This window comes from Eleutherodactylus coqui, chromosome 8, assembly GCF_035609145.1.
Source record: "Eleutherodactylus coqui strain aEleCoq1 chromosome 8, aEleCoq1.hap1, whole genome shotgun sequence".
NCBI lineage: Eukaryota > Metazoa > Chordata > Amphibia > Anura > Eleutherodactylidae > Eleutherodactylus > Eleutherodactylus coqui.
Genome location: NC_089844.1, coordinates 189,111,595 through 189,137,231, shown reverse-complemented (window position 1 = coordinate 189,137,231; position 25,637 = coordinate 189,111,595).

Genomic DNA, 25,637 nt, shown 5'->3' with positions numbered 1-25,637 from the left:
AAAAAGCAATAAGCTTGAGCTCCCAGCCTAGAGCATGAATCAGAGCACTATTCGCGTCTAACACAAACTCACTGTTTTCACCGTCCTGTAACTCGGCACCTGAGAGGTGTAGACCGTGTTTGAAAAAGCAATAAGCTTGCGCTCCCAGCCTAGAGCATGAATCAGAGCACGATTCGCGTCTAACACAAACTCACTGTTTTCACCGTCCTGTAACTCGGCACCTGAGAGGTGTAGACCGTGTTTAAAAAAGCAATAAGCTTGAGCTCCCCGCCTAGAGCATGAATCAGAGCACGATTCGCGTCTAACACAAACTCACTGTTTTCACCGTCCTGTAACTCGGCACCTGAGAGGTGTAGACCGTGTTTGAAAAAGCAATAAGCTTGCGCTCCCAGCCTAGAGCATGAATCAGAGCACGATTCGCGTCTAACACAAACTCACTGTTTTCACCGTCCTGTAACTCGGCACCTGAGAGGTGTAGACCGTGTTTGAAAAAGCAATAAGCTTGCGCTCCCAGCCTAGAGCATGAATCAGAGCACGATTCGCGTCTAACACAAACTCAGTTATCACCGTCCTGTAACTCGGCACCTGAGAGGTGTAGACCGTGTTTGAAAAAGCATTACGCTTGCGCTCCCAGCCTAGAGCATGAATCCCAGCACGATTCGCGTCTAACAGAAACTCACTGTTTTCACCGTCCTGTAACTCGGCACCTGAGAGGTGTAGACCGTGTTTGAAAAAGCAATAAGCTTGCGCTCCCTGCCTAGAGCATGAATCAGAGCACGATTCGCGTCTAACACAAACTCACTGTTTTCACCGTCCTGTAACTCGGCACCTGAGAGGTGTAGACCGTGTTTGAAAAAGCAATAAGCTTGAGCTCCCCGCCTAGAGCATGAATCAGAGCACGATTCGCGTCTAACACAAACTCACTGTTTTCACCGTCCTGTAACTCGGCACCTGAGAGGTGTAGACCGTGTTTGAAAAAGCAATAAGCTTGAGCTCCCAGCCTAGAGCATGAATCAGAGCACGATTCGCGTCTAACACAAACTCACTGTTTTCACCGTCCTGTAACTCGGCACCTGAGAGGTGTAGACCGTGTTTGAAAAAGCAATAAGCTTGCGCTCCCAGCCTAGAGCATGAATCAGAGCACGATTCGCGTCTAACACAAACTCACTGTTTTCACCGTCCTGTAACTCGGCACCTGAGAGGTGTAGACCGTGTTTAAAAAAGCAATAAGCTTGCGCTCCCCGCCTGGAGCATGAATCAGAGCACGATTCGCGTCTAACACAAACTCACTGTTTTCACCGTCCTGTAACTCGGCACCTGAGAGGTGTAGACCGTGTTTGAAAAAGCAATAAGCTTGCGCTCCCAGCCTAGAGCATGAATCAGAGCACGATTCGCGTCTAACACAAACTCACTGTTTTCACCGTCCTGTAACTCGGCACCTGAGAGGTGTAGACCGTGTTTGAAAAAGCAATAAGCTTGCGCTCCCAGCCTAGAGCATGAATCAGAGCACGATTCGCGTCTAACACAAACTCAGTTTTCACCGTCCTGTAACTCGGCACCTGAGAGGTGTAGACCGTGTTTGAAAAAGCATTACGCTTGCGCTCCCAGCCTAGAGCATGAATCCCAGCACGATTCGCGTCTAACAGAAACTCACTGTTTTCACCGTCCTGTAACTCGGCACCTGAGAGGTGTAGACCGTGTTTGAAAAAGCAATAAGCTTGCGCTCCCTGCCTAGAGCATGAATCAGAGCACGATTCGCGTCTAACACAAACTCACTGTTTTCACCGTCCTGTAACTCGGCACCTGAGAGGTGTAGACCGTGTTTGAAAAAGCAATAAGCTTGAGCTCCCCGACTAGAGCATGAATCAGAGCACGATTCGCGTCTAACACAAACTCACTGTTTTCACCGTCCTGTACCTCGGCACCTGAGAGGTGTAGACCGTGTTTGAAAAGCATTACGCTTGCGCTCCCAGCCTAGAGCATCAATCCCAGCACGATTCGCGTCTAACACAAACTCACTGTTTTCACCGTCCTGTAACTCGGCACCTGAGAGGTGTAGACCGTGTTTGAAAAAGCAATAAGCTTGCGCTCCCAGCCTAGAGCATGAATCAGAGCACGATTCGCGTCTAACACAAACTCACTGTTTTCACCGTCCTGTAACTCGGCACCTGAGAGGTGTAGACCGTGTTTGAAAAAGCAATAAGCTTGAGCTCCCCGCCTAGAGCATGAATCAGAGCACGATTCGCGTCTAACACAAACTCACTGTTTTCACCGTCCTGTACCTCGGCACCCGAGAGGTGTAGACCGTGTTTGAAAAAGCATTACGCTTGCGCTCCCAGCCTAGAGCATCAATCCCAGCACGATTCGCGTCTAACACAAACTCACTGTTTCCACCGTCCTGTAACTCGGCACCTGAGGGGTGTAGACCGTGTTTGAAAAAGCAATAAGCTTGCGTCCCCAGCCTAGAGCATGAATCAGAGCACGATTCGCGTCTAACACAAACTCACTGTTTTCACCGTCCTGTAACTAGGCACCTGAGAGGTGTAGACCGTGTTTGAAAAAGCAATAAGCTTGAGCTCCCCGCCCAGAGCATGAATCAGAGCACGATTCGCGTCTAACACAAACTCACTGTTTTCACCGTCCTGTACCTCGGCACCTGAGAGGTGTAGACCGTGTTTGAAAAAGCATTACGCTTGCGCTCCCAGCCTAGGGCATGAATCCCAGCACGATTCGCGTCTAACACAAACTCACTGTTTTCACCGTCCTGTAACTCGGCACCTGAGAGGTGTAGACCGTGTTTGAAAAAGCAATAAGCTTGAGCTCCCAGCCTAGAGCATGAATCAGAGCACGATTCGCGTCTAACACAAACTCACTGTTTTCACCGTCCTGTAACTCGGCACCTGAGAGGTGTAGACCGTGTTTGAAAAAGCAATAAGCTTGCGCTCCCCGCCTGGAGCATGAATCAGAGCACGATTCGCGTCTAACACAAACTCACTGTTTTCACCGTCCTGTAACTCGGCACCTGAGAGGTGTAGACCGTGTTTGAAAAAGCAATAAGCTTGAGCTTCCAGCCTAGAGCATGAATCAGAGCACGATTCGCGTCTAACACAAACTCACTGTTTTCACCGTCCTGTAACTCGGCACCTGAGAGGTGTAGACCGTGTTTGAAAAAGCAATAAGCTTGAGCTCCCCGACTAGAGCATGAATCAGAGCACGATTCGCGTCTAACACAAACTCACTGTTTTCACCGTCCTGTACCTCGGCACCTGAGAGGTGTAGACCGTGTTTGAAAAGCATTACGCTTGCGCTCCCAGCCTAGAGCATCAATCCCAGCACGATTCGCGTCTAACACAAACTCACTGTTTTCACCGTCCTGTAACTCGGCACCTGAGAGGTGTAGACCGTGTTTGAAAAAGCAATAAGCTTGCGCTCCCAGCCTAGAGCATGAATCAGAGCACGATTCGCGTCTAACACAAACTCACTGTTTTCACCGTCCTGTAACTCGGCACCTGAGAGGTGTAGACCGTGTTTGAAAAAGCAATAAGCTTGAGCTCCCCGCCTAGAGCATGAATCAGAGCACGATTCGCGTCTAACACAAACTCACTGTTTTCACCGTCCTGTACCTCGGCACCCGAGAGGTGTAGACCGTGTTTGAAAAAGCATTACGCTTGCGCTCCCAGCCTAGAGCATCAATCCCAGCACGATTCGCGTCTAACACAAACTCACTGTTTCCACCGTCCTGTAACTCGGCACCTGAGGGGTGTAGACCGTGTTTGAAAAAGCAATAAGCTTGCGCTCCCAGCCTAGAGCATGAATCAGAGCACGATTCGCGTCTAACACAAACTCACTGTTTTCACCGTCCTGTAACTAGGCACCTGAGAGGTGTAGACCGTGTTTGAAAAAGCAATAAGCTTGAGCTCCCCGCCCAGAGCATGAATCAGAGCACGATTCGCGTCTAACACAAACTCACTGTTTTCACCGTCCTGTACCTCGGCACCTGAGAGGTGTAGACCGTGTTTGAAAAAGCATTACGCTTGCGCTCCCAGCCTAGGGCATGAATCCCAGCACGATTCGCGTCTAACACAAACTCACTGTTTTCACCGTCCTGTAACTCGGCACCTGAGAGGTGTAGACCGTGTTTGAAAAAGCAATAAGCTTGAGCTCCCAGCCTAGAGCATGAATCAGAGCACGATTCGCGTCTAACACAAACTCACTGTTTTCACCGTCCTGTAACTCGGCACCTGAGAGGTGTAGACCGTGTTTGAAAAAGCAATAAGCTTGCGCTCCCCGCCTGGAGCATGAATCAGAGCACGATTCGCGTCTAACACAAACTCACTGTTTTCACCGTCCTGTAACTCGGCACCTGAGAGGTGTAGACCGTGTTTGAAAAAGCAATAAGCTTGAGCTTCCAGCCTAGAGCATGAATCAGAGCACGATTCGCGTCTAACACAAACTCACTGTTTTCACCGTCCTGTAACTCGGCACCTGAGAGGTGTAGACCGTGTTTGAAAAAGCAATAAGCTTGCGCTCCCAGCCTAGAGCATGAATCAGAGCACGATTCGCGTCTAACACAAACTCACTGTTTTCACCGTCCTGTAACTCGGCACCTGAGAGGTGTAGACCGTGTTTGAAAAAGCAATAAGCTTGCGCTCCCAGCCTAGAGCATGAATCAGAGCACGATTCGCGTCTAACACAAACTCAGTTTTCACCGTCCTGTAACTCGGCACCTGAGAGGTGTAGACCGTGTTTGAAAAAGCAATAAGCTTGCGCTCCCAGCCTAGAGCATGAATCAGAGCACGATTCGCGTCTAACACAAACTCACTGTTTTCACCGTCCTGTAACTCGGCACCTGAGAGGTGTAGACCGTGTTTGAAAAAGCAATAAGCTTGCGCTCCCAGCAAAGAACATGAATCAGAGCACGATTCGCGTCTAACACAAACTCACTGTTTTCACCGTCCTGTAACTCGGCACCTGAGAGGTGTAGACCGTGTTTGAAAAAGCAATAAGCTTGCGCTCCCAGCCTAGAGCATGAATCAGAGCACGATTCGCGTCTAACACAAACTCACTATTTTCACCGTCCTGTAACTCGGCACCTGAGGTGTAGACCGTGTTTGAAAAAGCAATAAGCTTGAACTCCCCGCCTAGAGCATGAATCAGAGCACGATTCGCGTCTAACACAAACTCACTGTTTTCACCGTCCTGTAACTCGGCACCTGAGAGGTGTAGACCGTGTTTGAAAAAGCATTTCGCTTGCGCTCCCAGCCTAGAGCATGAATCCCAGCACGATTCGCGTCTAACACAAACTCACTGTTTTCACCGTCCTGTAACTCGGCACCTGAGAGGTGTAGACCGTGTTTGAAAAAGCAATAAGCTTGCGCTCCCAGCCTAGAGCATGAATCAGAGCACGATTCGCGTCTAACACAAACTCACTGTTTTCACCGTCCTGTAACTCGGCACTTGAGAGGTGTAGACCGTGTTTGAAAAAGCAATAAGCTTGCGCTCCCAGCCTAGAACATGAATCAGAGCACGATTCGCGTCTAACACAAACTCACTGTTTTCATTGTCCTGTACCTCGGCACCCGAGAGGTGTAGACCGTGTTTGAAAAAGCAATAAACTTGCGCTCCCAGCCTAGAGCATGAATCAGAGCACGATTCGCGTCTAACACAAACTCACTGTTTTCACCGTCCTGTAACTCGGCACCTGAGAGGTGTAGACCGTGTTTGAAAAAGCAATAAGCTTGCGCTCCCAGCCTAGAGCATGAATCAGAGCACGATTCGCGTCTAACACAAACTCACTGTTTTCACCGTCCTGTAACTCGGCACCTGAGAGGTGTAGACCGTGTTTGAAAAAGTAATAAGCTTGCGCTCCCAGCCTAGAGCATGAATCAGAGCACGATTCGCGTCTAACACAAACTCAGTTTTCACCGTCCTGTAACTCGGCACCTGAGAGGTGTAGACCGTGTTTGAAAAAGCATTACGCTTGCGCTCCCAGCCTAGAGCATGAATCCCAGCACGATTCGCGTCTAACAGAAACTCACTGTTTTCACCGTCCTGTAACTCGGCACTTGAGAGGTGTAGACCGTGTTTGAAAAAGCAATAAGCTTGCGCTCCCTGCCTAGAGCATGAATCAGAGCACGATTCGCGTCTAACACAAACTCACTGTTTTCACCGTCCTGTAACTCGGCACCTGAGAGGTGTAGACCGTGTTTGAAAAAGCAATAAGCTTGAGCTCCCCGACTAGAGCATGAATCAGAGCACGATTCGCGTCTAACACAAACTCACTGTTTTCACCGTCCTGTACCTCGGCACCTGAGAGGTGTAGACCGTGTTTGAAAAGCATTACGCTTGCGCTCCCAGCCTAGAGCATCAATCCCAGCACGATTCGCGTCTAACACAAACTCACTGTTTTCACCGTCCTGTAACTCGGCACCTGAGAGGTGTAGACCGTGTTTGAAAAAGCAATAAGCTTGCGCTCCCAGCCTAGAGCATGAATCAGAGCACGATTCGCGTCTAACACAAACTCACTGTTTTCACCGTCCTGTAACTCGGCACCTGAGAGGTGTAGACCGTGTTTGAAAAAGCAATAAGCTTGAGCTCCCCGCCTAGAGCATGAATCAGAGCACGATTCGCGTCTAACACAAACTCACTGTTTCCACCGTCCTGTAACTCGGCACCTGAGGGGTGTAGACCGTGTTTGAAAAAGCAATAAGCTTGCGCTCCCAGCCTAGAGCATGAATCAGAGCACGATTCGCGTCTAACACAAACTCACTGTTTTCACCGTCCTGTAACTAGGCACCTGAGAGGTGTAGACCGTGTTTGAAAAAGCAATAAGCTTGAGCTCCCCGCCCAGAGCATGAATCAGAGCACGATTCGCGTCTAACACAAACTCACTGTTTTCACCGTCCTGTAACTCGGCACCTGAGAGGTGTAGACCGTGTTTGAAAAAGCAATAAGCTTGAGCTTCCAGCCTAGAGCATGAATCAGAGCACGATTCGCGTCTAACACAAACTCACTGTTTTCACCGTCCTGTAACTCGGCACCTGAGAGGTGTAGACCGTGTTTGAAAAAGCAATAAGCTTGCGCTCCCAGCCTAGAGCATGAATCAGAGCACGATTCGCGTCTAACACAAACTCACTGTTTTCACCGTCCTGTAACTCGGCACCTGAGAGGTGTAGACCGTGTTTGAAAAAGCAATAAGCTTGCGCTCCCAGCCTAGAGCATGAATCAGTGCACGGTTCGCGTCTAACACAAACTCACTGTTTTCACCGTCCTGTAACTCGGCACCTGAGAGGTGTAGACCGTGTTTGAAAAAGCAATAAGCTTGCGCTCCCAGCAAAGAACATGAATCAGAGCACGATTCGCGTCTAACACAAACTCACTGTTTTCACCGTCCTGTAACTCGGCACCTGAGAGGTGTAGACCGTGTTTGAAAAAGCAATAAGCTTGCGCTCCCAGCCTAGAGCATGAATCAGAGCACGATTCGCGTCTAACACAAACTCACTATTTTCACCGTCCTGTAACTCGGCACCTGAGGTGTAGACCGTGTTTGAAAAAGCAATAAGCTTGAACTCCCCGCCTAGAACATGAATCAGAGCACGATTCGCGTCTAACACAAACTCACTGTTTTCATTGTCCTGTACCTCGGCACCCGAGAGGTGTAGACCGTGTTTGAAAAAGCAATAAACTTGCGCTCCCAGCCTAGAGCATGAATCAGAGCACGATTCGCGTCTAACACAAACTCACTGTTTTCACCGTCCTGTAACTCGGCACGTGAGAGGTGTAGAACGTGTTTGAAAAAGCATTACGCTTGCGCTCCCGACCTAGAGCATGAATCCCAGCACGCTTCGCGTCTAACACAAACTCACTGTTTTCACCGTCCTGTACCTCGGCACCTGAGAGGTGTAGACCGTGTTTGAAAAAGCAATAAGCTTGCGCTCCCAGCCTAGAACATGAATCCCAGCACGATTCGCGTCTAACACAAACTCACTGTTTTCACCGTCCTGTAACTCGGCACCTGAGAGGTGTAGACCGTGTTTGAAAAAGCAATAAGCTTGCGCTCCCAGCGTAGAACATGAATCAGAGCACGATTCGCGTCTAACACAAACTCACTGTTTTCATTGTCCTGTACCTCGGCACCCGAGAGGTGTAGACCGTGTTTGAAAAAGCAATAAGCTTGCGCTCCCAGCCTAGAGTATGAATCAGAGCACGATTCGCGTCTAACACAAACTCACTGTTTCCACCGTCCTGTAACTCGGCACGTGAGAGGTGTAGACCGTGTTTGAAAAAGCATTACGCTTGCGCTCCCAGCCTAGGGCTTGAATCCCAGCACGATTCGCGTCTAACACAAACTCACTGTTTTCACCGTCCTGTAACTCGGCACCTGAGAGGTGTAGACCGTGTTTGAAAAAGCAATAAGCTTGAGCTCCCAGCCTAGAGCATGAATCAGAGCACGATTCGCGTCTAACACAAACTCAGTTTTCACCGTCCTGTAACTCGGCACCTGAGAGGTGTAGACCGTGTTTGAAAAAGCAATAAGCTTGCGCTCCCAGCCTAGAGCATGAATCAGAGCACGGTTCGCGTCTAACACAAACTCACTGTTTTCACCGTCCTGTAACTCGGCACCTGAGAGGTGTAGACCGTGTTTGAAAAAGCAATAAGCTTGCGCTCCCAGCAAAGAACATGAATCAGAGCACGATTCGCGTCTAACACAAACTCACTGTTTTCACCGTCCTGTAACTCGGCACTTGAGAGGTGTAGACCGTGTTTGAAAAAGCAATAAGCTTGCGCTCCCTGCCTAGAGCATGAATCAGAGCACGATTCGCGTCTAACACAAACTCACTGTTTTCACCGTCCTGTAACTCGGCACCTGAGAGGTGTAGACCGTGTTTGAAAAAGCAATAAGCTTGAGCTCCCCGACTAGAGCATGAATCAGAGCACGATTCGCGTCTAACACAAACTCACTGTTTTCACCGTCCTGTACCTCGGCACCTGAGAGGTGTAGACCGTGTTTGAAAAGCATTACGCTTGCGCTCCCAGCCTAGAGCATCAATCCCAGCACGATTCGCGTCTAACACAAACTCACTGTTTTCACCGTCCTGTAACTCGGCACCTGAGAGGTGTAGACCGTGTTTGAAAAAGCAATAAGCTTGCGCTCCCAGCCTAGAGCATGAATCAGAGCACGATTCGCGTCTAACACAAACTCACTGTTTTCACCGTCCTGTAACTCGGCACCTGAGAGGTGTAGACCGTGTTTGAAAAAGCAATATGCTTGAGCTCCCCGACTAGAGCATGAATCAGAGCACGATTCGCGTCTAACACAAACTCACTGTTTTCACCGTCCTGTACCTCGGCACCTGAGAGGTGTAGACCGTGTTTGAAAAGCATTACGCTTGCGCTCCCAGCCTAGAGCATCAATCCCAGCACGATTCGCGTCTAACACAAACTCACTGTTTTCACCGTCCTGTAACTCGGCACCTGAGAGGTGTAGACCGTGTTTGAAAAAGCAATAAGCTTGCGCTCCCAGCCTAGAGCATGAATCAGAGCACGATTCGCGTCTAACACAAACTCACTGTTTTCACCGTTCTGTAACTCGGCACCTGAGAGGTGTAGACCGTGTTTGAAAAAGCAATAAGCTTGAGCTCCCCGCCTAGAGCATGAATCAGAGCACGATTCGCGTCTAACACAAACTCACTGTTTCCACCGTCCTGTAACTCGGCACCTGAGGGGTGTAGACCGTGTTTGAAAAAGCAATAAGCTTGCGCTCCCAGCCTAGAGCATGAATCAGAGCACGATTCGCGTCTAACACAAACTCACTGTTTTCACCGTCCTGTAACTAGGCACCTGAGAGGTGTAGACCGTGTTTGAAAAAGCAATAAGCTTGAGCTCCCCGCCCAGAGCATGAATCAGAGCACGATTCGCGTCTAACACAAACTCACTGTTTTCACCGTCCTGTACCTCGGCACCTGAAAGGTGTAGACCGTGTTTGAAAAAGCATTACGCTTGCGCTCCCAGCCTAGGGCATGAATCCCAGCACGATTCGCGTCTAACACAAACTCACTGTTTTCACCGTCCTGTAACTCGGCACCTGAGAGGTGTAGACCGTGTTTGAAAAAGCAATAAGCTTGAGCTCCCAGCCTAGAGCATGAATCAGAGCACGATTCGCGTCTAACACAAACTCACTGTTTTCACCGTCCTGTAACTCGGCACCTGAGAGGTGTAGACCGTGTTTGAAAAAGCAATAAGCTTGCGCTCCCCGCCTGGAGCATGAATCAGAGCACGATTCGCGTCTAACACAAACTCACTGTTTTCACCGTCCTGTAACTCGGCACCTGAGAGGTGTAGACCGTGTTTGAAAAAGCAATAAGCTTGAGCTTCCAGCCTAGAGCATGAATCAGAGCACGATTCGCGTCTAACACAAACTCACTGTTTTCACCGTCCTGTAACTCGGCACCTGAGAGGTGTAGACCGTGTTTGAAAAAGCAATAAGCTTGCGCTCCCAGCCTAGAGCATGAATCAGAGCACGATTCGCGTCTAACACAAACTCACTGTTTTCACCGTCCTGTAACTCGGCACCTGAGAGGTGTAGACCGTGTTTCAAAAAGCATTACGCTTGCGCTCCCAGCCTAGAGCATCAATCCCAGCACGATTCGCGTCTAACACAAACTCACTGTTTTCACCGTCCTGTAACTCGGCACCTGAGAGGTGTAGACCGTGTTTGAAAAAGCAATAAGCTTGCGCTCCCAGCCTAGAGCATGAATCAGAGCACGATTCGCGTCTAACACAAACTCACTGTTTTCACCGTCCTGTAACTCGGCACCTGAGAGGTGTAGACCGTGTTTGAAAAAGCAATAAGCTTGAGCTCCCCGCCTAGAGCATGAATCAGAGCACGATTCGCGTCTAACACAAACTCACTGTTTCCACCGTCCTGTAACTCGGCACCTGAGGGGTGTAGACCGTGTTTGAAAAAGCAATAAGCTTGCGCTCCCAGCCTAGAGCATGAATCAGAGCACGATTCGCGTCTAACACAAACTCACTGTTTTCACCGTCCTGTAACTAGGCACCTGAGAGGTGTAGACCGTGTTTGAAAAAGCAATAAGCTTGAGCTCCCCGCCCAGAGCATGAATCAGAGCACGATTCGCGTCTAACACAAACTCACTGTTTTCACCGTCCTGTACCTCGGCACCTGAAAGGTGTAGACCGTGTTTGAAAAAGCATTACGCTTGCGCTCCCAGCCTAGGGCATGAATCCCAGCACGATTCGCGTCTAACACAAACTCACTGTTTTCACCGTCCTGTAACTCGGCACCTGAGAGGTGTAGACCGTGTTTGAAAAAGCAATAAGCTTGAGCTCCCAGCCTAGAGCATGAATCAGAGCACGATTCGCGTCTAACACAAACTCACTGTTTTCACCGTCCTGTAACTCGGCACCTGAGAGGTGTAGACCGTGTTTGAAAAAGCAATAAGCTTGCGCTCCCCGCCTGGAGCATGAATCAGAGCACGATTCGCGTCTAACACAAACTCACTGTTTTCACCGTCCTGTAACTCGGCACCTGAGAGGTGTAGACCGTGTTTGAAAAAGCAATAAGCTTGAGCTTCCAGCCTAGAGCATGAATCAGAGCACGATTCGCGTCTAACACAAACTCACTGTTTTCACCGTCCTGTAACTCGGCACCTGAGAGGTGTAGACCGTGTTTGAAAAAGCAATAAGCTTGCGCTCCCAGCCTAGAGCATGAATCAGAGCACGATTCGCGTCTAACACAAACTCACTGTTTTCACCGTCCTGTAACTCGGCACCTGAGAGGTGTAGACCGTGTTTCAAAAAGCAATAAGCTTGCGCTCCCAGCCTAGAGCATGAATCAGAGCACGATTCGCGTCTAACACAAACTCAGTTTTCACCGTCCTGTAACTCGGCACCTGAGAGGTGTAGACCGTGTTTGAAAAAGCAATAAGCTTGCGCTCCCAGCCTAGAGCATGAATCAGTGCACGGTTCGCGTCTAACACAAACTCACTGTTTTCACCGTCCTGTAACTCGGCACCTGAGAGGTGTAGACCGTGTTTGAAAAAGCAATAAGCTTGCGCTCCCAGCAAAGAACATGCATCAGAGCACGATTCGCGTCTAACACAAACTCACTGTTTTCACCGTCCTGTAACTCGGCACCTGAGAGGTGTAGACCGTGTTTGAAAAAGCAATAAGCTTGCGCTCCCAGCCTAGAGCATGAATCAGAGCACGATTCGCGTCTAACACAAACTCACTATTTTCACCGTCCTGTAACTCGGCACCTGAGGTGTAGACCGTGTTTGAAAAAGCAATAAGCTTGAACTCCCCGCCTAGAACATGAATCAGAGCACGATTCGCGTCTAACACAAACTCACTGTTTTCATTGTCCTGTACCTCGGCACCCGAGAGGTGTAGACCGTGTTTGAAAAAGCAATAAACTTGCGCTCCCAGCCTAGAGCATGAATCAGAGCACGATTCGCGTCTAACACAAACTCACTGTTTTCACCGTCCTGTAACTCGGCACGTGAGAGGTGTAGAACGTGTTTGAAAAAGCATTACGCTTGCGCTCCCGACCTAGAGCATGAATCCCAGCACGCTTCGCGTCTAACACAAACTCACTGTTTTCACCGTCCTGTACCTCGGCACCTGAGAGGTGTAGACCGTGTTTGAAAAAGCAATAAGCTTGCGCTCCCAGCCTAGAACATGAATCCCAGCACGATTCGCGTCTAACACAAACTCACTGTTTTCACCGTCCTGTAACTCGGCACCTGAGAGGTGTAGACCGTGTTTGAAAAAGCAATAAGCTTGCGCTCCCAGCGTAGAACATGAATCAGAGCACGATTCGCGTCTAACACAAACTCACTGTTTTCATTGTCTTGTACCTCGGCACCCGAGAGGTGTGGACCGTGTTTGAAAAAGCAATAAGCTTGCGCTCCCAGCCTAGAGTATGAATCAGAGCACGATTCGCGTCTAACACAAACTCACTGTTTCCACCGTCCTGTAACTCGGCACGTGAGAGGTGTAGACCGTGTTTGAAAAAGCATTACGCTTGCGCTCCCAGCCTAGGGCTTGAATCCCAGCACGATTCGCGTCTAACACAAACTCACTGTTTTCACCGTCCTGTAACTCGGCACCTGAGAGGTGTAGACCGTGTTTGAAAAAGCAATAAGCTTGAGCTCCCAGCCTAGAGCATGAATCAGAGCACGATTCGCGTCTAACACAAACTCAGTTTTCACCGTCCTGTAACTCGGCACCTGAGAGGTGTAGACCGTGTTTGAAAAAGCAATAAGCTTGCGCTCCCAGCCTAGAGCATGAATCAGAGCACGGTTCGCGTCTAACACAAACTCACTGTTTTCACCGTCCTGTAACTCGGCACCTGAGAGGTGTAGACCGTGTTTGAAAAAGCAATAAGCTTGCGCTCCCAGCAAAGAACATGAATCAGAGCACGATTCGCGTCTAACACAAACTCACTGTTTTCACCGTCCTGTAACTCGGCACCTGAGAGGTGTAGACCGTGTTTGAAAAAGCAATAAGCTTGCGCTCCCAGCCTAGAGCATGAATCAGAGCACGATTCGCGTCTAACACAAACTCACTATTTTCACCGTCCTGTAACTCGGCACCTGAGGTGTAAACCGTGTTTGAAAAAGCAATAAGCTTGAACTCCCCGCCTAGAGCATGAATCAGAGCACGATTCGCGTCTAACACAAACTCACTGTTTTCACCGTCCTGTAACTCGGCACCTGAGAGGTGTAGACCGTGTTTGAAAAAGCATTTCGCTTGCGCTCCCAGCCTAGAGCATGAATCCCAGCACGATTCGCGTCTAACACAAACTCACTGTTTTCACCGTCCTGTAACTCGGCACCTGAGAGGTGTAGACCGTGTTTGAAAAAGCAATAAGCTTGCGCTCCCAGCCTAGAGCATGAATCAGAGCACGATTCGCGTCTAACACAAACTCACTGTTTTCACCGTCCTGTAACTCGGCACTTGAGAGGTGTAGACCGTGTTTGAAAAAGCAATAAGCTTGCGCTCCCAGCCTAGAACATGAATCAGAGCACGATTCGCGTCTAACACAAACTCACTGTTTTCATTGTCCTGTACCTCGGCACCCGAGAGGTGTAGACCGTGTTTGAAAAAGCAATAAACTTGCGCTCCCAGCCTAGAGCATGAATCAGAGCACGATTCGCGTCTAACACAAACTCACTGTTTTCACCGTCCTGTAACTCGGCACGTGAGAGGTGTAGAACGTGTTTGAAAAAGCATTACGCTTGCGCTCCCGACCTAGAGCATGAATCCCAGCACGCTTCGCGTCTAACACAAACTCACTGTTTTCACCGTCCTGTACCTCGGCACCTGAGAGGTGTAGACCGTGTTTGAAAAAGCAATAAGCTTGCGCTCCCAGCCTAGAACATGAATCCCAGCACGATTCGCGTCTAACACAAACTCACTGTTTTCACCGTCCTGTAACTCGGCACCTGAGAGGTGTAGACCGTGTTTGAAAAAGCAATAAGCTTGCGCTCCCAGCGTAGAACATGAATCAGAGCAAGATTCGCGTCTAACACAAACTCACTGTTTTCATTGTCCTGTACCTCGGCACCCGAGAGGTGTAGACCGTGTTTGAAAAAGCAATAAGCTTGCGCTCCCAGCCTAGAGTATGAATCAGAGCACGATTCGCGTCTAACACAAACTCACTGTTTCCACCGTCCTGTAACTCGGCACGTGAGAGGTGTAGACCGTGTTTGAAAAAGCATTACGCTTGCGCTCCCAGCCTAGGGCTTGAATCCCAGCACGATTCGCGTCTAACACAAACTCACTGTTTTCACCGTCCTGTAACTCGGCACCTGAGAGGTGTAGACCGTGTTTGAAAAAGCAATAAGCTTGAGCTCCCAGCCTAGAGCATGAATCAGAGCACGATTCGCGTCTAACACAAACTCACTGTTTTCACCGTCCTGTAACTCGGCACCTGAGAGGTGTAGACCGTGTTTGAAGAAGCAATAAGCTTGCGCTCCCAGCCTAGAGCATGAATCAGAGCACGATTCGCGTCTAACACAAACTCACTGTTTTCACCGTCCTGTAACTCGGCACCTGAGAGGTGTAGACCGTGTTTGAAAAAGCAATAAGCTTGAGCTCCCCGCCTAGAGCATGAATCAGAGCACGATTCGCGTCTAACACAAACTCACTGTTTTCACCGTCCTGTAACTCGGCACCTGAGAGGTGTAGACCGTGTTTGAAAAAGCAATAAGCTTGAGCTCCCAGCCTAGAGCATGAATCAGAGCACGATTCGCGTCTAACACAAACTCACTGTTTTCACCGTCCTGTAACTCGGCACCTGAGAGGTGTAGACCGTGTTTGAAAAAGCAATAAGCTTGCGCTCCCAGCCTAGAGCATGAATCAGAGCACGATTCGCGTCTAACACAAACTCACTGTTTTCACCGTCCTGTAACTCGGCACCTGAGAGGTGTAGACCGTGTTTAAAAAAGCAATAAGCTTGAGCTCCCCGCCTAGAGCATGAATCAGAGCACGATTCGCGTCTAACACAAACTCACTGTTTTCACCGTCCTGTAACTCGGCACCTGAGAGGTGTAGACCGTGTTTGAAAAAGCAATAAGCTTGCGCTCCCAGCCTAGAGCATGAATCAGAGCACGATTCGCGTCTAACACAAACTCACTGTTTTCACCGTCCTGTAACTCGGCACCTGAGAGGTGTAGACCGTGTTTGAAAAAGCAATAAGCTTGCGCTCCCAGCCTAGAGCATGAATCAGAGCACGATTCGCGTCTAACACAAACTCAGTTATCACCGTCCTGTAACTCGGCACCTGAGAGGTGTAGACCGTGTTTGAAAAAGCATTACGCTTGCGCTCCCAGCCTAGAGCATGAATCCCAGCACGATTCGCGTCTAACAGAAACTCACTGTTTTCACCGTCCTGTAACTCGGCACCTGAGAGGTGTAGACCGTGTTTGAAAAAGCAATAAGCTTGCGCTCCCTGCCTAGAGCATGAATCAGAGCACGATTCGCGTCTAACACAAACTCACTGTTTTCACCGTCCTGTAACTCGGCACCTGAGAGGTGTAGACCGTGTTTGAAAAAGCAATAAGCTTGAGCTCCCCGCCTAGAGCATGAATCAGAGCACGATTCGCGTCTAACACAAACTCACTGTTTTCACCGTCCTGTAACTCGGCACCTGAGAGGTGTAGACCGTGTTTGAAAAAGCAATAAGCTTGCGCTCCCAGCCTAGAGCATGAATCAGAGCACGATTCGCGTCTAACACAAACTCACTGTTTTCACCGTCCTGTAACTCGGCACCTGAGAGGTGTAGACCGTGTTTGAAAAAGCAATAAGCTTGCGCTCCCAGCCTAGAGCATGAATCAGAGCACGATTCGCGTCTAACACAAACTCACTGTTTTCACCGTCCTGTAACTCGGCACCTGAGAGGTGTAGACCGTGTTTGAAAAAGCAATAAGCTTGCGCTCCCAGCCTAGAGCATGAATCAGAGCACGATTCGCGTCTAACACAAACTCACTGTTTTCACCGTCCTGTAACTCGGCACCTGAGAGGTGTAGACCGTGTTTGAAAAAGCAATAAGCTTGCGCTCCCAGCCTAGAGCATGAATCAGAGCACGATTCGCGTCTAACACAAACTCAGTTTTCACCGTCCTGTAACTCGGCACCTGAGAGGTGTAGACCGTGTTTGAAAAAGCATTACGCTTGCGCTCCCAGCCTAGAGCATGAATCCCAGCACGATTCGCGTCTAACAGAAACTCACTGTTTTCACCGTCCTGTAACTCGGCACCTGAGAGGTGTAGACCGTGTTTGAAAAAGCAATAAGCTTGCGCTCCCTGCCTAGAGCATGAATCAGAGCACGATTCGCGTCTAACACAAACTCACTGTTTTCACCGTCCTGTAACTCGGCACCTGAGAGGTGTAGACCGTGTTTGAAAAAGCAATAAGCTTGAGCTCCCCGACTAGAGCATGAATCAGAGCACGATTCGCGTCTAACACAAACTCACTGTTTTCACCGTCCTGTACCTCGGCACCTGAGAGGTGTAGACCGTGTTTGAAAAGCATTACGCTTGCGCTCCCAGCCTAGAGCATCAATCCCAGCACGATTCGCGTCTAACACAAACTCACTGTTTTCACCGTCCTGTAACTCGGCACCTGAGAGGTGTAGACCGTGTTTGAAAAAGCAATAAGCTTGCGCTCCCAGCCTAGAGCATGAATCAGAGCACGATTCGCGTCTAACACAAACTCACTGTTTTCACCGTCCTGTAACTCGGCACCTGAGAGGTGTAGACCGTGTTTGAAAAAGCAATAAGCTTGAGCTCCCCGCCTAGAGCATGAATCAGAGCACGATTCGCGTCTAACACAAACTCACTGTTTTCACCGTCCTGTACCTCGGCACCCGAGAGGTGTAGACCGTGTTTGAAAAAGCATTACGCTTGCGCTCCCAGCCTAGAGCATCAATCCCAGCACGATTCGCGTCTAACACAAACTCACTGTTTCCACCGTCCTGTAACTCGGCACCTGAGGGGTGTAGACCGTGTTTGAAAAAGCAATAAGCTTGCGTCCCCAGCCTAGAGCATGAATCAGAGCACGATTCGCGTCTAACACAAACTCACTGTTTTCACCGTCCTGTAACTAGGCACCTGAGAGGTGTAGACCGTGTTTGAAAAAGCAATAAGCTTGAGCTCCCCGCCCAGAGCATGAATCAGAGCACGATTCGCGTCTAACACAAACTCACTGTTTTCACCGTCCTGTACCTCGGCACCTGAGAGGTGTAGACCGTGTTTGAAAAAGCATTACGCTTGCGCTCCCAGCCTAGGGCATGAATCCCAGCACGATTCGCGTCTAACACAAACTCACTGTTTTCACCGTCCTGTAACTCGGCACCTGAGAGGTGTAGACCGTGTTTGAAAAAGCAATAAGCTTGAGCTCCCAGCCTAGAGCATGAATCAGAGCACGATTCGCGTCTAACACAAACTCACTGTTTTCACCGTCCTGTAACTCGGCACCTGAGAGGTGTAGACCGTGTTTGAAAAAGCAATAAGCTTGCGCTCCCCGCCTGGAGCATGAATCAGAGCACGATTCGCGTCTAACACAAACTCACTGTTTTCACCGTCCTGTAACTCGGCACCTGAGAGGTGTAGACCGTGTTTGAAAAAGCAATAAGCTTGAGCTTCCAGCCTAGAGCATGAATCAGAGCACGATTCGCGTCTAACACAAACTCACTGTTTTCACCGTCCTGTAACTCGGCACCTGAGAGGTGTAGACCGTGTTTGAAAAAGCAATAAGCTTGAGCTCCCCGACTAGAGCATGAATCAGAGCACGATTCGCGTCTAACACAAACTCACTGTTTTCACCGTCCTGTACCTCGGCACCTGAGAGGTGTAGACCGTGTTTGAAAAAGCATTACGCTTGCGCTCCCAGCCTAGAGCATCAATCCCAGCACGATTCGCGTCTAACACAAACTCACTGTTTTCACAGTCCTGTAACTCGGCACCTGAGAGGTGTAGACCGTGTTTGAAAAAGCAATAAGCTTGCGCTCCCAGCCTAGAGCATGAATCAGAGCACGATTCGCGTCTAACACAAACTCACTGTTTTCACCGTCCTGTAACTCGGCACCTGAGAGGTGTAGACCGTGTTTGAAAAAGCAATAAGCTTGAGCTCCCCGCCTAGAGCATGAATCAGAGCACGATTCGCGTCTAACACAAACTCACTGTTTTCACCGTCCTGTACCTCGGCACCCGAGAGGTGTAGACCGTGTTTGAAAAAGCATTACGCTTGCGCTCCCAGCCTAGAGCATCAATCCCAGCACGATTCGCGTCTAACACAAACTCACTGTTTCCACCGTCCTGTAACTCGGCACCTGAGGGGTGTAGACCGTGTTTGAAAAAGCAATAAGCTTGCGCTCCCAGCCTAGAGCATGAATCAGAGCACGATTCGCGTCTAACACAAACTCACTGTTTTCACCGTCCTGTAACTAGGCACCTGAGAGGTGTAGACCGTGTTTGAAAAAGCAATAAGCTTGAGCTCCCCGCCCAGAGCATGAATCAGAGCACGATTCGCGTCTAACACAAACTCACTGTTTTCACCGTCCTGTACCTCGGCACCTGAGAGGTGTAGACCGTGTTTGAAAAAGCATTACGCTTGCGCTCCCAGCCTAGGGCATGAATCCCAGCACGATTCGCGTCTAACACAAACTCACTGTTTTCACCGTCCTGTAACTCGGCACCTGAGAGGTGTAGACCGTGTTTGAAAAAGCAATAAGCTTGAGCTCCCAGCCTAGAGCATGAATCAGAGCACGATTCGCGTCTAACACAAACTCACTGTTTTCACCGTCCTGTAACTCGGCACCTGAGAGGTGTAGACCGTGTTTGAAAAAGCAATAAGCTTGCGCTCCCCGCCTGGAGCATGAATCAGAGCACGATTCGCGTCTAACACAAACTCACTGTTTTCACCGTCCTGTAACTCGGCACCTGAGAGGTGTAGACCGTGTTTGAAAAAGCAATAAGCTTGAGCTTCCAGCCTAGAGCATGAATCAGAGCACGATTCGCGTCTAACACAAACTCACTGTTTTCACCGTCCTGTAACTCGGCACCTGAGAGGTGTAGACCGTGTTTGAAAAAGCAATAAGCTTGCGCTCCCAGCCTAGAGCATGAATCAGAGCACGATTCGCGTCTAACACAAACTCACTGTTTTCACCGTCCTGTAACTCGGCACCTGAGAGGTGTAGACCGTGTTTGAAAAAGCAATAAGCTTGCGCTCCCAGCCTAGAGCATGAATCAGAGCACGATTCGCGTCTAACACAAACTCAGTTTTCACCGTCCTGTAACTCGGCACCTGAGAGGTGTAGACCGTGTTTGAAAAAGCAATAAGCTTGAACTCCCCGCCTAGAGCATGAATCAGAGCACGATTCGCGTCTAACACAAACTCACTGTTTTCACCGTCCTGTAACTCGGCACCTGAGAGGTGTAGACCGTGTTTGAAAAAGCATTTCGCTTGCGCTCCCAGCCTAGAGCATGAATCCCAGCACGATTCGCGTCTAACACAAACTCACTGTTTTCACCGTCCTGTAACTCGGCACCTGAGAGGTGTAGACCGTGTTTGAAAAAGCAATAAGCTTGCGCTCCCAGCCTAGAGCATGAATCAGAGCACGATTCGCGTCTAACACAAACTCACTGTTTTCACCGTCCTGTAACTCGGCACTTGAGAGGTGTAGACCGTGTTTGAAAAAGCAATAAGCTTGCGCTCCCAGCCTAGAACATGAATCAGAGCACGATTCGCGTCTAACACAAACTCACTGTTTTCATTGTCCTGTACCTCGGCACCCGAGAGGTGTAGACCGTGTTTGAAAAAGCAATAAACTTGCGCTCCCAGCCTAGAGCATGAATCAGAGCACGATTCGCGTCTAACACAAACTCACTGTTTTCACCGTCCTGTAACTCGGCACGTGAAAGGTGTAGAACGTGTTTGAAAAAGCATTACGCTTGCGCTCCCGACCTAGAGCATGAATCCCAGCACGCTTCGCGTCTAACACAAACTCACTGTTTTCACCGTCCTGTACCTCGGCACCTGAGAGGTGTAGACCGTGTTTGAAAAAGCAATAAGCTTGCGCTCCCAGCCTAGAACATGAATCCCAGCACGATTCGCGTCTAACACAAACTCACTGTTTTCACCGTCCTGTAACTCGGCACCTGAGAGGTGTAGACCGTGTTTGAAAAAGCAATAAGCTTGCGCTCCCAGCGTAGAACATGAATCAGAGCACGATTCGCGTCTAACACAAACTCACTGTTTTCATTGTCCTGTACCTCGGCACCCGAGAGGTGTAGACCGTGTTTGAAAAAGCAATAAGCTTGCGCTCCCAGCCTAGAGTATGAATCAGAGCACGATTCGCGTCTAACACAAACTCACTGTTTCCACCGTCCTGTAACTCGGCACGTGAGAGGTGTAGACCGTGTTTGAAAAAGCATTACGCTTGCGCTCCCAGCCTAGGGCTTGAATCCCAGCACGATTCGCGTCTAACACAAACTCACTGTTTTCACCGTCCTGTAACTCGGCACCTGAGAGGTGTAGACCGTGTTTGAAAAAGCAATAAGCTTGAGCTCCCAGCCTAGAGCATGAATCAGAGCACGATTCGCGTCTAACACAAACTCAGTTTTCACCGTCCTGTAACTCGGCACCTGAGAGGTGTAGACCGTGTTTGAAAAAGCACTAAGCTTGCGCTCCCAGCCTAGAGCATGAATCAGAGCACGGTTCGCGTCTAACACAAACCCACTGTTTTCACCGTCCTGTAACTCGGCACCTGAGAGGTGTAGACCGTGTTTGAAAAAGCAATAAGCTTGCGCTCCCAGCAAAGAACATGAATCAGAGCACGATTCGCGTCTAACACAAACTCACTGTTTTCACCGTCCTGTAACTCGGCACCTGAGAGGTGTAGACCGTGTTTGAAAAAGCAATAAGCTTGCTCTCCCAGCCTAGAGCATGAATCAGAGCACGATTCGCGTCTAACACAAACTCACTATGTTCACCGTCCTGTAACTCGGCACCTGAGGTGTAGACCGTGTTTGAAAAAGCAATAAGCTTGAACTCCCCGCCTAGAGCATGAATCAGAGCACGATTCGCGTCTAACACAAACTCACTGTTTTCACCGTCCTGTAACTCGGCACCTGAGAGGTGTAGACCGTGTTTGAAAAAGCATTTCGCTTGCGCTCCCAGCCTAGAGCATGAATCCCAGCACGATTCGCGTCTAACACAAACTCAGTTTTCACCGTCCTGTAACTCGGCACCTGAGAGGTGTAGACCGTGTTTGAAAAAGCAATAAGCTTGCGCTCCCAGCCTAGAGCATGAATCAGAGCACGATTCGCGTCTAACACAAACTCACTGTTTTCACCGTCCTGTAACTCGGCACTTGAGAGGTGTAGACCGTGTTTGAAAAAGCAATAAGCTTGCGCTCCCAGCCTAGAACATGAATCAGAGCACGATTCGCGTCTAACACAAACTCACTGTTTTCATTGTCCTGTACCTCGGCACCCGAGAGGTGTAGACCGTGTTTGAAAAAGCAATAAACTTGCGCTCCCAGCCTAGAGCATGAATCAGAGCACGATTCGCGTCTAACACAAACTCACTGTTTTCACCGTCCTGTAACTCGGCACTTGAGAGGTGTAGACCGTGTTTGAAAAAGCAATAAGCTTGCGCTCCCAGCGTAGAACATGAATCAGAGCACGATTCGCGTCTAACACAAACTCACTGTTTTCATTGTCCTGTACCTCGGCACCCGAGAGGTGTAGACCGTGTTTGAAAAAGCAATAAGCTTGCGCTCCCAGCCTAGAGTATGAATCAGAGCACGATTCGCGTCTAACACAAACTCACTGTTTTCACCGTCCTGTAACTCGGCACGTGAGAGGTGTAGACTGTGTTTGAAAAAGCATTACGCTTGCGCTCCCAGCCTAGGGCTTGAATCCCAGCACGATTCGCGTCTAACACAAACTCACTGTTTTCACCGTCCTGTAACTCGGCACCTGAGAGGTGTAGACCGTGTTTGAAAAAGCAATAAGCTTGAGCTCCCAGCCTAGAGCATGAATCAGAGCACGATTCGCGTCTAACACAAACTCACTGTTTTCACCGTCCTGTAACTCGGCACCTGAGAGGTGTAGACCGTGTTTGAAAAAGCAATAAGCTTGCGCTCCCAGCCTAGAGCATGAATCAGAGCACGATTCGCGTCTAACACAAACTCACTGTTTTCACCGTCCTGTAACTCGGCACCTGAGAGGTGTAGACCGTGTTTGAAAAAGCAATAAGCTTGAGCTCCCCGCCTAGAGCATGAATCAGAGCACGATTCGCGTCTAACACAAACTCACTGTTTTCACCGTCCTGTAACTCGGCACCTGAGAGGTGTAGACCGTGTTTGAAAAAGCAATAAGCTTGAGCTCCCAGCCTAGAGCATGAATCAGAGCACGATTCGCGTCTAACACAAACTCAGTTTTCACCGTCCTGTAACTCGGCACTTGAGAGGTGTAGACCGTGTTTGAAAAAGCAATAAGCTTGCGCTCCCAGCCTAGAGCATTAATCAGAGCACGATTCGCGTCTAACACAAACTCACTGTTTTCACCGTCCTGTAACTCGGCACCTGAGAGGTGTAGACCGTGTTTAAAAAAGCAATAAGCTTGAGCTCCCCGCCTAGAGCATGAATCAGAGCACGATTCGCGTCTAACACAAACTCAGTTTTCACCGTCCTGTAACTCGGCACCTGAGAGGTGTAGACCGTGTTTGAAAAAGCATTACGCTTGCGCTCCCAGCCTAGAGCATGAATCCCAGCACGATTCGCGTCTAACAGAAACTCACTGTTTTCACCGTCCTGTAACTCGGCACCTGAGAGGTGTAGACCGTGTTTGAAAAAGCAATAAGCTTGCGCTCCCAGCCTAGAGCATGAATCAGAGCACGATTCGCGTCTAACACAAACTCACTGTTTTCACCGTCCTGTAACTCGGCACCTGAGAGGTGTAGACCGTGTTTGAAAAAGCAATAAGCTTGCGCTCCCAGCCTAGAGCATGAATCAGAGCACGATTCGCGTCTAACACAAACTCAGTTTTCACCGTCCTGTAACTCGGCACCTGAGAGGTGTAGACCGTGTTTGAAAAAGCAATAAGCTTGCGCTCCCAGCCTAGAGCATGAATCAGAGCACGATTCGCGTCTAACACAAACTCACTCTTTTCACCGTCCTGTAACTCGGCACCTGAGAGGTGTAGACCGTGTTTGAAAAAGCAATAAGCTTGCGCTCCCAGCAAAGAACATGAATCAGAGCACGATTCGCGTCTAACACAAACTCACTGTTTTCACCGTCCTGTAACTCGGCACCTGAGAGGTGTAGACCGTGTTTGAAAAAGCAATAAGCTTGCGCTCCCAGCCTAGAGCATGAATCAGAGCACGATTCGCGTCTAACACAAACTCACTATTTTCACCGTCCTGTAACTCGGCACCTGAGGTGTAGACCGTGTTTGAAAAAGCAATAAGCTTGAACTCCCCGCCTAGAGCATGAATCAGAGCACGATTCGCGTCTAACACAAACTCACTGTTTTCACCGTCCTGTAACTCGGCACCTGAGAGGTGTAGACCGTGTTTGAAAAAGCATTTCGCTTGCGCTCCCAGCCTAGAGCATGAATCCCAGCACGATTCGCGTCTAACACAAACTCACTGTTTTCACCGTCCTGTAACTCGGCACCTGAGAGGTGTAGACCGTGTTTGAAAAAGCAATAAGCTTGCGCTCCCAGCCTAGAGCATGAATCAGAGCACGATTCGCGTCTAACACAAACTCACTGTTTTCACCGTCCTGTAACTCGGCACTTGAGAGGTGTAGACCGTGTTTGAAAAAGCAATAAGCTTGCGCTCCCAGCCTAGAACATGAATCAGAGCACGATTCGCGTCTAACACAAACTCACTGTTTTCATTGTCCTGTACCTCGGCACCCGAGAGGTGTAGACCGTGTTTGAAAAAGCAATAAACTTGCGCTCCCAGCCTAGAGCATGAATCAGAGCACGATTCGCGTCTAACACAAACTCACTGTTTTCACCGTCCTGTAACTCGGCACCTGAGAGGTGTAGACCGTGTTTGAAAAAGCAATAAGCTTGCGCTCCCAGCCTAGAGCATGAATCAGAGCACGATTCGCGTCTAACACAAACTCACTGTTTTCACCGTCCTGTAACTCGGCACCTGAGAGGTGTAGACCGTGTTTGAAAAAGTAATAAGCTTGCGCTCCCAGCCTAGAGCATGAATCAGAGCACGATTCGCGTCTAACACAAACTCAGTTTTCACCGTCCTGTAACTCGGCACCTGAGAGGTGTAGACCGTGTTTGAAAAAGCATTACGCTTGCGCTCCCAGCCTAGAGCATGAATCCCAGCACGATTCGCGTCTAACAGAAACTCACTGTTTTCACCGTCCTGTAACTCGGCACTTGAGAGGTGTAGACCGTGTTTGAAAAAGCAATAAGCTTGCGCTCCCTGCCTAGAGCATGAATCAGAGCACGATTCGCGTCTAACACAAACTCACTGTTTTCACCGTCCTGTAACTCGGCACCTGAGAGGTGTAGACCGTGTTTGAAAAAGCAATAAGCTTGAGCTCCCCGACTAGAGCATGAATCAGAGCACGATTCGCGTCTAACACAAACTCACTGTTTTCACCGTCCTGTACCTCGGCACCTGAGAGGTGTAGACCGTGTTTGAAAAGCATTACGCTTGCGCTCCCAGCCTAGAGCATCAATCCCAGCACGATTCGCGTCTAACACAAACTCACTGTTTTCACCGTCCTGTAACTCGGCACCTGAGAGGTGTAGACCGTGTTTGAAAAAGCAATAAGCTTGCGCTCCCAGCCTAGAGCATGAATCAGAGCACGATTCGCGTCTAACACAAACTCACTGTTTTCACCGTCCTGTAACTCGGCACCTGAGAGGTGTAGACCGTGTTTGAAAAAGCAATAAGCTTGCGCTCCCCGCCTGGAGCATGAATCAGAGCACGATTCGCGTCTAACACAAACTCACTGTTTTCACCGTCCTGTAACTCGGCACCTGAGAGGTGTAGACCGTGTTTGAAAAAGCAATAAGCTTGAGCTTCCAGCCTAGAGCATGAATCAGAGCACGATTCGCGTCTAACACAAAC